This window comes from Callithrix jacchus, chromosome 5 (assembly GCF_049354715.1).
Source record: "Callithrix jacchus isolate 240 chromosome 5, calJac240_pri, whole genome shotgun sequence".
Classification (NCBI taxonomy): Eukaryota; Metazoa; Chordata; class Mammalia; order Primates; family Cebidae; genus Callithrix; species Callithrix jacchus.
This window is the reverse complement of record NC_133506.1, coordinates 36742213-36749787: the sequence shown is the minus strand read 5'-3', so window position 1 is coordinate 36749787 and position 7575 is coordinate 36742213. Positions and strand designations below refer to the sequence as shown.

Below are 7575 nucleotides of genomic sequence, written 5' to 3'. Positions count from 1 at the left end.
GTGCAAAAACTCATTTAAAATATTTCATATGGCCGGGCACAGTGGCTAACTCCTATAATCCCAGCACTTTGGGAGGCATAGGCAGGTGGATCACCTGAGGTCATGAGTTCAAGATCAGCCTGGCCAATGTGGTGAAACCCCACCTCTACTAAAAATAGAAAAATTAGCCAGGTGTGGTGGCACATGCCTGTAATTCCAGCTACTTGGGAAGCTGAGGCAGGAGAATTGCTTGAACTCAGGAGGTGGAGGTTGCAGTGAGCTGAGAAGGCACCATTGCATTCCAGCCTGGGCAACAGATCAAGACTCTGCTTAAAAAAGAAAAAAAATCATATTAACTCAAACATGGTTTTGTATAAAAATGAATCACATAGTAGAATGTAAGATTCACGTCTACTTTTGAGACAAAACACTTCAAAGTAGCCCTCAGCTTTGGGCATGCTTGAGGGTCAGCCTCCAAACCACCAGGGCATACTTTCACTTTGGAGGAAACACTGGGGCTGCCCTGCCCCCTCCCCTATTCATACTCAGTCTTTTTTGTCTATCTGTTTTTGTTTTTTTGAGACAAGGTCTCCCTCTGTCACCCAGGCTGGAGTGCAGTGGTGCGATCATAGCTCACTGCAGCCTCAAACTCCTGGGCTTCAGCAATCCTCCTGCCTCGAGAGTGACCATCCTGTTCCCCCTCTGAGATGTCCAGCTGGCTCTCAGAAGCAGGACACTAGGACAGGCTCAGGAGTCCAGGTCAACGCAGTGCTGTGGCCAGACTGAAGCAGCTTTGCAACATCCCCCTCGTCTCATCTACCATCAGGCCCCTGCTGGCCGTGTGCGCCTGTTCCCCCTCAGGATGACAATCAGGCCTCACCTGTCTCTGTCTCCAGCGCCTTGGGGCTTTTTGAGAATCCTCAGGGACTTCCAAAGAGTAAGTGATCCCACTACAGCCCCCTGCAGGGCTTCCTGGAGCAGGAGAGCCGGGCGGGGAAGGGCCACGCTGCACAGGGCAGGCAGAGACTCAGCACTGCTGGGTGATTAGGCTCTTTCCTGGATCAGACCAAGAAAACTCTAGACTCTGTAGACACAGCTCCCAACCCCCACCCACTCCCCACTCCAGCTCTGACCCAGGCTTTTCCATTCACAGATCCCAGACTTTCCAGACCGGCAAAGAGCCCAGGGGCCAAGGCTTGGTGAGTGCCTTGGGCAGGGGGTGGCGGTGGGAGTGGGGGGGTCATGCTGGCCTCTAGGGTGGATGGTAGAAGGCTGAGTAAAGCTCCCAGCCACAACCCCTTGGGCCTGCCCAGATAGAAGACATGCCTACCGTCACCCCAGTACATTGTCAGATTTCTCCATCAAGAAGCAGGACATCCATATATAAGGATACTCCTACTGTTGGTGTGCATCTGAGAGAGAGGGAAGGAGAGAGGGAGGGAAAGCTGGAGAGTGGTGGGGCAGGGGAGCAGGTGTTCCTCCTGGCTAAGCCCCTGTAGCTACTTCCTTTCTTCCCCCAGACAAGTTGGGGATAATTAGTGTCCCATGAGGGAACAGAGAGGCAGCTCCCATCCCTAGACTGAGCGTGGGAGGAAGATTCAGAGTCCTCGCCAACTCCACTCCCAGTGCACAACCCAGCACCCCCAAAACAGGCCCAAGGACAAGGGGTCAGTTTCCACCACCCCCACCTTATGAGTCCAACCACCCCAATCTCTGTAAGGAACAACAGTTCAAAGAAGTAAAACCTCCATCCAAAACGGCACTTGCTCTGCACAGTCAACTAGGGCGGACATCATTCTGAAACCCTGACCTTTCTCTGGAGTTCCTGGTTGTTTCTTGTGTTCTCTGGCTCCCTTTCAAGCTGGGCTGGTCCATGACTATTTCTCAGGGATAAGATATGACAATGGGAAGCAGACAAAAAGATTTTCTGCCTGGCTTTTGAGTTTCAGTGCCTGGCCTGGGCACATGACAGATAAGAGCAAAGCTTCCCAGCTACCATCCCTCCCACCTGGAAAAGGGAAGAGGAGAGGGGTGGTTGGCGGGGTCACTGGGGATAGACCGAAGGAACCAGCCTCTTTGAGTGTGTCTCTTCTGTTTCCAGCACCCAGGAGCCCCCTGGAACCATGTCTGGGCTGAGGCTTCCAGGCTCCTCTTCCCCGGGTGCCCCACCAGCCTGCCCCTGCCACATGGCTATGGCATCTCCTCCAGCAGCAGCCCCTGTGTCTCCCATGATAGACCAGTGAAGGGGATGCCACCTGTGCCCTGAGTATCCACCTGGGATAGGTTTATACCTATTGGACTTCCCTCCTGTCTTCACCTTAGGACACCCATAAGACCCAGTGGAGGCTGGGTGCAGTGGCTCACACCTGTAATCCCAACACTTTGGGAGGCCGAGGTGGGCAGATCACTTGAGGTTAGGAGTTCGGGATCAGCCTGGCCCACATGATGAAACCCCCTCTCTACTAAAAATACAAAAATGTGCCAGGTGTAGTAGTGTACACCTGTAATCCCAGCTACTCAGGAGGCTGAGGCGGGAGAATCTCGACCCCGAGAGGCAGAGGTTGCAGTGAGCCCACAGCACTCCAGCCTGGGCAGTAGGGTGAGACTCAGTCTCAAAAAAAAAAAAAAAAAAAAAAGACCCAGTGGAGCCCCAGTAGGGGGTATAGCAGTACAGAAAGCCCCTCCCTTCTGCCTCAGTGGGACTAGGAGAAACAGCCTGAGGTACCCTGCACCCCGAGTCAGGCAAGTGCTAGATAAACCAACTGGGTGCTCAAACACTGACTTCATGATATGGACTCAGGAGACCGTGACAAAAGGAGCAGCCAGGCCCACAGCCTGCTCTTCTGAAGTCTGGCAGAGGCACCCACCTCCCTGCAGAAGAGGTAGACCCAGCGTTATCCATGGCAGGGTCACCAGGGCCAGGGGCTGCAGGACGCCAGGAAGGGGCTCAGCTCCTGCCTGGCCTGGGGCATCACTCTGGGCCTCTCCCTCCTGTGCGCCCATGAGGAATTGAGCTGCCTGAGGCCTGGGGCCCCTCCCAGCTCTGCCACCCTGGGCATGAGACCCTGAGATGCTATGTCCCCTTCATGGGGGGTGAAGGGTCCATTGACCAAGTTTAGCCTCATGCTGCAGGGGCCCGTCTCTGGCTGAAGCTCAGCTAACTGCTGTTCCCATTTAATCTTGGGGCTTGGAGCAGGGTTCCTGAGCCCCCCAGGCAGGGTTCCCACCTTTCTGCTAGGCTGTTCCCCATGACCCTTTTTATAAAGAGTTCGGCTGGGAGCCGGGGAGCTTTTGGAAAGTGTGTGGGCCAAGCCAAGCTGTACAAACCTGTCTTCCTCCAGAGTCGAAAGAGGCCAGGTTGTTCCCAGACAAATGCGGAGGCGGGGTGGGGGTTGGGAAGAAGAAAGGGGGCTATTTTAGGAGGCCTTGCATACTCCAGAGCCCCACACAGCAGCAACAGGTAGCGGGGCATGGCCAGAGGCAGCAGAGGTAGGGACCTGTTCCCAGGTGTCTCATGTAGGCACACGCATGAAACACATGCATACACCCCCCCAAACACATGTGGGCACAGACACAAGTTACACAGATACATAGGCTTGCAACTGTGTATAAGCATGTGCTGATGTGTACAGAAATAGGCACAAGTACATACTAGGTAGTCACACCTGCAGCTGCAGAGACATGAACAAACACGCTCACACAGACACACACTACCGTGTGCACATACATGCATACACACTTAAAGATGTATACAAAGGATGCAGATTGAGGAATGCCAGCTAAACCCAGGAGGGTGGGAGACAGTTTGAACTCCCTGACAACCAACTCCCTGAAACCCAGCACATATGTGTGTGTGCACACACACACACACCCTGGGAGGGAACCGCTTTCTTCAGAGGAACTTTTGGATCCAGGGCAACATGCAATCAAGACCTTGTGCTAGGAAAGAAAGCGCCTTTGTCTGCTGGGACCAGGGCTGCAGGAGCAGCTGCAGCCTCCTCCAGGATAAGAGCCAGGCCAGTTCCTTGCCCTGGGGAGGAAGGTCAGGCCAGGCCCTGGATGCGGGGGGCGGAGTGAGGGAGCTGAGGGCTCCAGCAGGACCTGCCACCAATCCCGAGGCACTGTGTCCGGCTGGTGGCACAAAGCCAGGAAAGCCTGTTGTCCTCAGGCCTGGCCACCCTGACCCTAGTTTGGCCCTGTCCCCAGAATGGCTGTGGTTCTGACCCCAGCCCTAGTGCTACACTGACCCAGACTGAGACCTGGCTCACCCGGGCTCCATGCCTGCCATGTGCCTGTGACCTCACTTTTCAGTAGGCTCTGGAATTAGAAAGTTGTGAAATTGAATCCTCGTTTTGTCACTGTCTGTGATTTTGAGAATGTACTTGACCTTTTTGAGCCCTAAATTTAACCTCCTTTTATACCGAGGCAAATCTTTTTTATTCTTTTTTTTTTAGGGAGACAGGGTCTCATTTCTCATTCCATCACTCAGGCTGGAATGGAGTGGCATAACCCTAGCTTGCTGTAACCTTGAACTCCTGGGTTCAAGTGATCCTCCCACCTGAGTCTCCCAAGTAACTAGAACTACAGGTGTGCACCACTCGCTTGGCTAATTTTTTTTTTTTTTTTTATGTATCCAAGAGATGGGATCTTGCTGTGTTGCTCAGGCTGGTCTTGAACTCCTGGCCTCAAGCCATCCTCCCAGCTTGGCCTCCCAAAGCACTGGGATTATAGGCATGACCCACCACACCCAGCCCAAATCCTCTTTATTGAGCCTACTGCATACAGCTGCCTTCTCCCTTTGTACACATTATCTTCTGGGCCTGGTAAAGCTGGGTTGGTCCTCTCAGCCCCCAGCACCCCCATCCAGCACCCTCTCCTGCTGCACTAGCCCCAGGGAGGAAAGCAAGACCCAGGCCTGATCTCTAGGGGCTGCCATCTTGGGAGCTCCCCTCCTCCCTTGTGCCCTTTTCTCACCCACTGTGGTCCTGGCCATGTCTCTGAAGCTGCCCCATGCCCCTCTGCACTCATCACACTGTGAAGGCCAAAACTTTAGTGAGAACAGCCCCATTTTTCTAACTCATGAAAACATTTTAGCCTTGGGAGACCCTTCAGAGGTAACAAGCACCATCCCCAGACACTTCTAGAACTAATTTCAGTCGTCCCATTCAACAGATATTTACAGAAGGCCTACTATGCTAGTCTAGATGCTGGGGATCCCATGGTGAGCCAATAGACGAAACTTCCTGCCCTGGGGCTTGCATTCAGGCTCCCCATGCTGCATGCTGCCTGGTGCCCTTTAGCATCACAGTCTCCACATCTGCCCAAGGGCTGCAGCCACTGTGCAAGCGCAGACACATTTCGTCCTTCACGTTGCCACAAAACTTTGGAATGTTGCTGGTCTTGGTGGCTCATGCCTGTAATCCCAGTGCTTTGGGAGGCTGAGGCAGAGGAATCACAAGGTCAGGAGTTGGGGATCACAAGAGAGCTGAGATAACACCATTGCACTCCAGCCTGGGCAACAGGAGGGCGAGACTCCATCTCAAAAAAAAAAACTTTGGAATGTCACTATCATCACTATCGTAGCTCTTTCTCCCACTAAGCTGCTCCTGGCTGAAGCTAGGAATCTAAAAAAGCAGGAATGTGCCTGGTGTGAATGCACTTGCACTATTGAAAGCCACTGTTGCCCTCTGTCTCTTTCTCTTTCTCTCTCTCCCCCACCACCCCCCACCCCGCCCTCATGTAAGATGTGCCTTGCTTCCCCTTCGCCTTCCACCATGATTGTAAGGCCTGCCCAGTTGTGCGGAATGATGAGTCAAACCTCTTTTGTTTATAAATTTTAAAAAGTAAAAATAAAGATGAAAGCCATCATGGAGTCTGACAACGACTTCCAATAGTTCAAGTGCATTCAGGTACCACTGTCCCTTAGTGTAAATCTTTTGATCTTACTGAAATTTGGCATCTTTTAACTATGATGTAAGTATGATAAATTATTACATCATAATTGAATTATATATAATTATTTATCTTAAGTTGCATCATAGTTAAACAACTTGCCCTTATTTTAAATAAAAGCATACTGTTTTAGGAAATAAATCAGTCATGTACAGTGGCTCACGCCTATAATCCTAGCACTTTGGAAAGGTGAGGCAGGAGGATCTCTTGAGACCAGGAGCTTGAGACAACATAGCAAGGCAACATCTCTACAAAAAATAAAAAATAAGCCAGGCACAGTGGCACACACCTGTAGTCCCAGCTACTTAGGAGGCTGAGGTGGGAAGACTGCTTGAGCCCAGGAGTTCAAGGCTGCAATGAGCCATGATCGTGCCACTACACTCCAGCCTGGATGACTGAGCAAGACCCTGTCTCAAAAAAAATAAATGGACTGAACCTGAAACTCAGCTACTGTCAGTTCAGTTCCCCTGCTCTGTCGCTCACAGTACAATGCACTTGTTCATGAAATATTAGTTGAACATTTGCTCTTTGCCGGACCTGGAGAGAGGGAAAGGGGGTCCCTGGACTCCCTTGTCTAGAGTGAGCTGGTGAGCAAAAAATGACAATGCTGTGTAGGAAGTGCTGAATAGACTGATGGGCAGATCCCATAGGAGCCCAAGGGGAGTTCCTTGGGGACAGCAGGGGCAGATGGATTCAAGACAGTTGTGGTTTTTTTGTTTGTTTGTTTGTTTGTTTTTTTGAGACAGAGTTTCGCTCTTGTTGCCCAGGCTGGAGTTCAATAGCACAATCTTGGCTCACCACAACCTCCGCCTCCCCAGTTCAAGCGATTCTCCTGCCTCAGCCTCCCAAGTAGCTGGGATTACAGGCATGCACCACCACGCCCATCTAATTTTGTATATTTAATAGACACAGGGTTTCTCCATGTTGGTCAGGCTGGTCTTGAACTCTTGACCTCAGGTGATTTGCCCGCCTCGACCTCCCAAAGTGCTGGCGTGAGCCACCGTGCCCAGTCAGTTTAAGACAGTTTTGCAGAACACGGTTATTTGAGCTGAGCCTTGAAGGAGCAATTGGATTTTTTTCAGGTAGAGAGGAAAGAGAGTGAGCCAAGCAGAAAGACATTTGGAAAAGTCATGGACACAGGGAAATGCCTGATGTGTGAGGAAGACAGCAAAAGGTTCAGTGTCCCAGGTGGGGAGGCCAGGCTGGCTGGGGAAGTGACTGGCACAAGCTAAAACTTGAATCCCAGGGAGAGTGGGGAACCCCTGCCACATGGAGGTCACCCAACCCTGGCCCTGGAGCTATCCCCCTGAGCTGTCCACCCCCATCCTGGGAGCTCTGCTCAACCCCTCCCCTTCTACCTTCCTTCTGCCCTCAGAAACCCTGGTTTCACTGTGGTCAAATTCCCCTCCATTCTTCGCTTAGGGAAAACCATTATGAGAGGCAGGAATTCTTGTAAGAGCTTTTTCTATATTAAAATTCTTCATCCTCTGTTACATATTGTCTGTCATTTTTTTCACAGTTTGACCTTTATTTTATTATGTTTTGATGGAAAGAAGCCTTCCATTATTATGTCGTGAAATCAGTCTGTTCATCTGATGTCTCCTTAGGAAGTTGTTCCCTATCCTAAAATTGTGTAAGTGTTCG

The 7575-nt window shown here is 51.5% G+C and overlaps 1 long non-coding RNA gene across 1 annotated transcript; it reads left to right on the top strand.

Annotated features, from left to right (window-relative positions):
* Positions 1-782: 782 nt before the first annotated feature.
* Positions 783-7152, top strand: LOC144582474 (uncharacterized). Its single transcript, XR_013535178.1, has 3 exons — positions 783-916; positions 1133-1178; positions 7014-7152. It is a non-coding gene; the product is annotated as an uncharacterized LOC144582474 (long non-coding RNA).
* Positions 7153-7575: the final 423 nt, after the last annotated feature.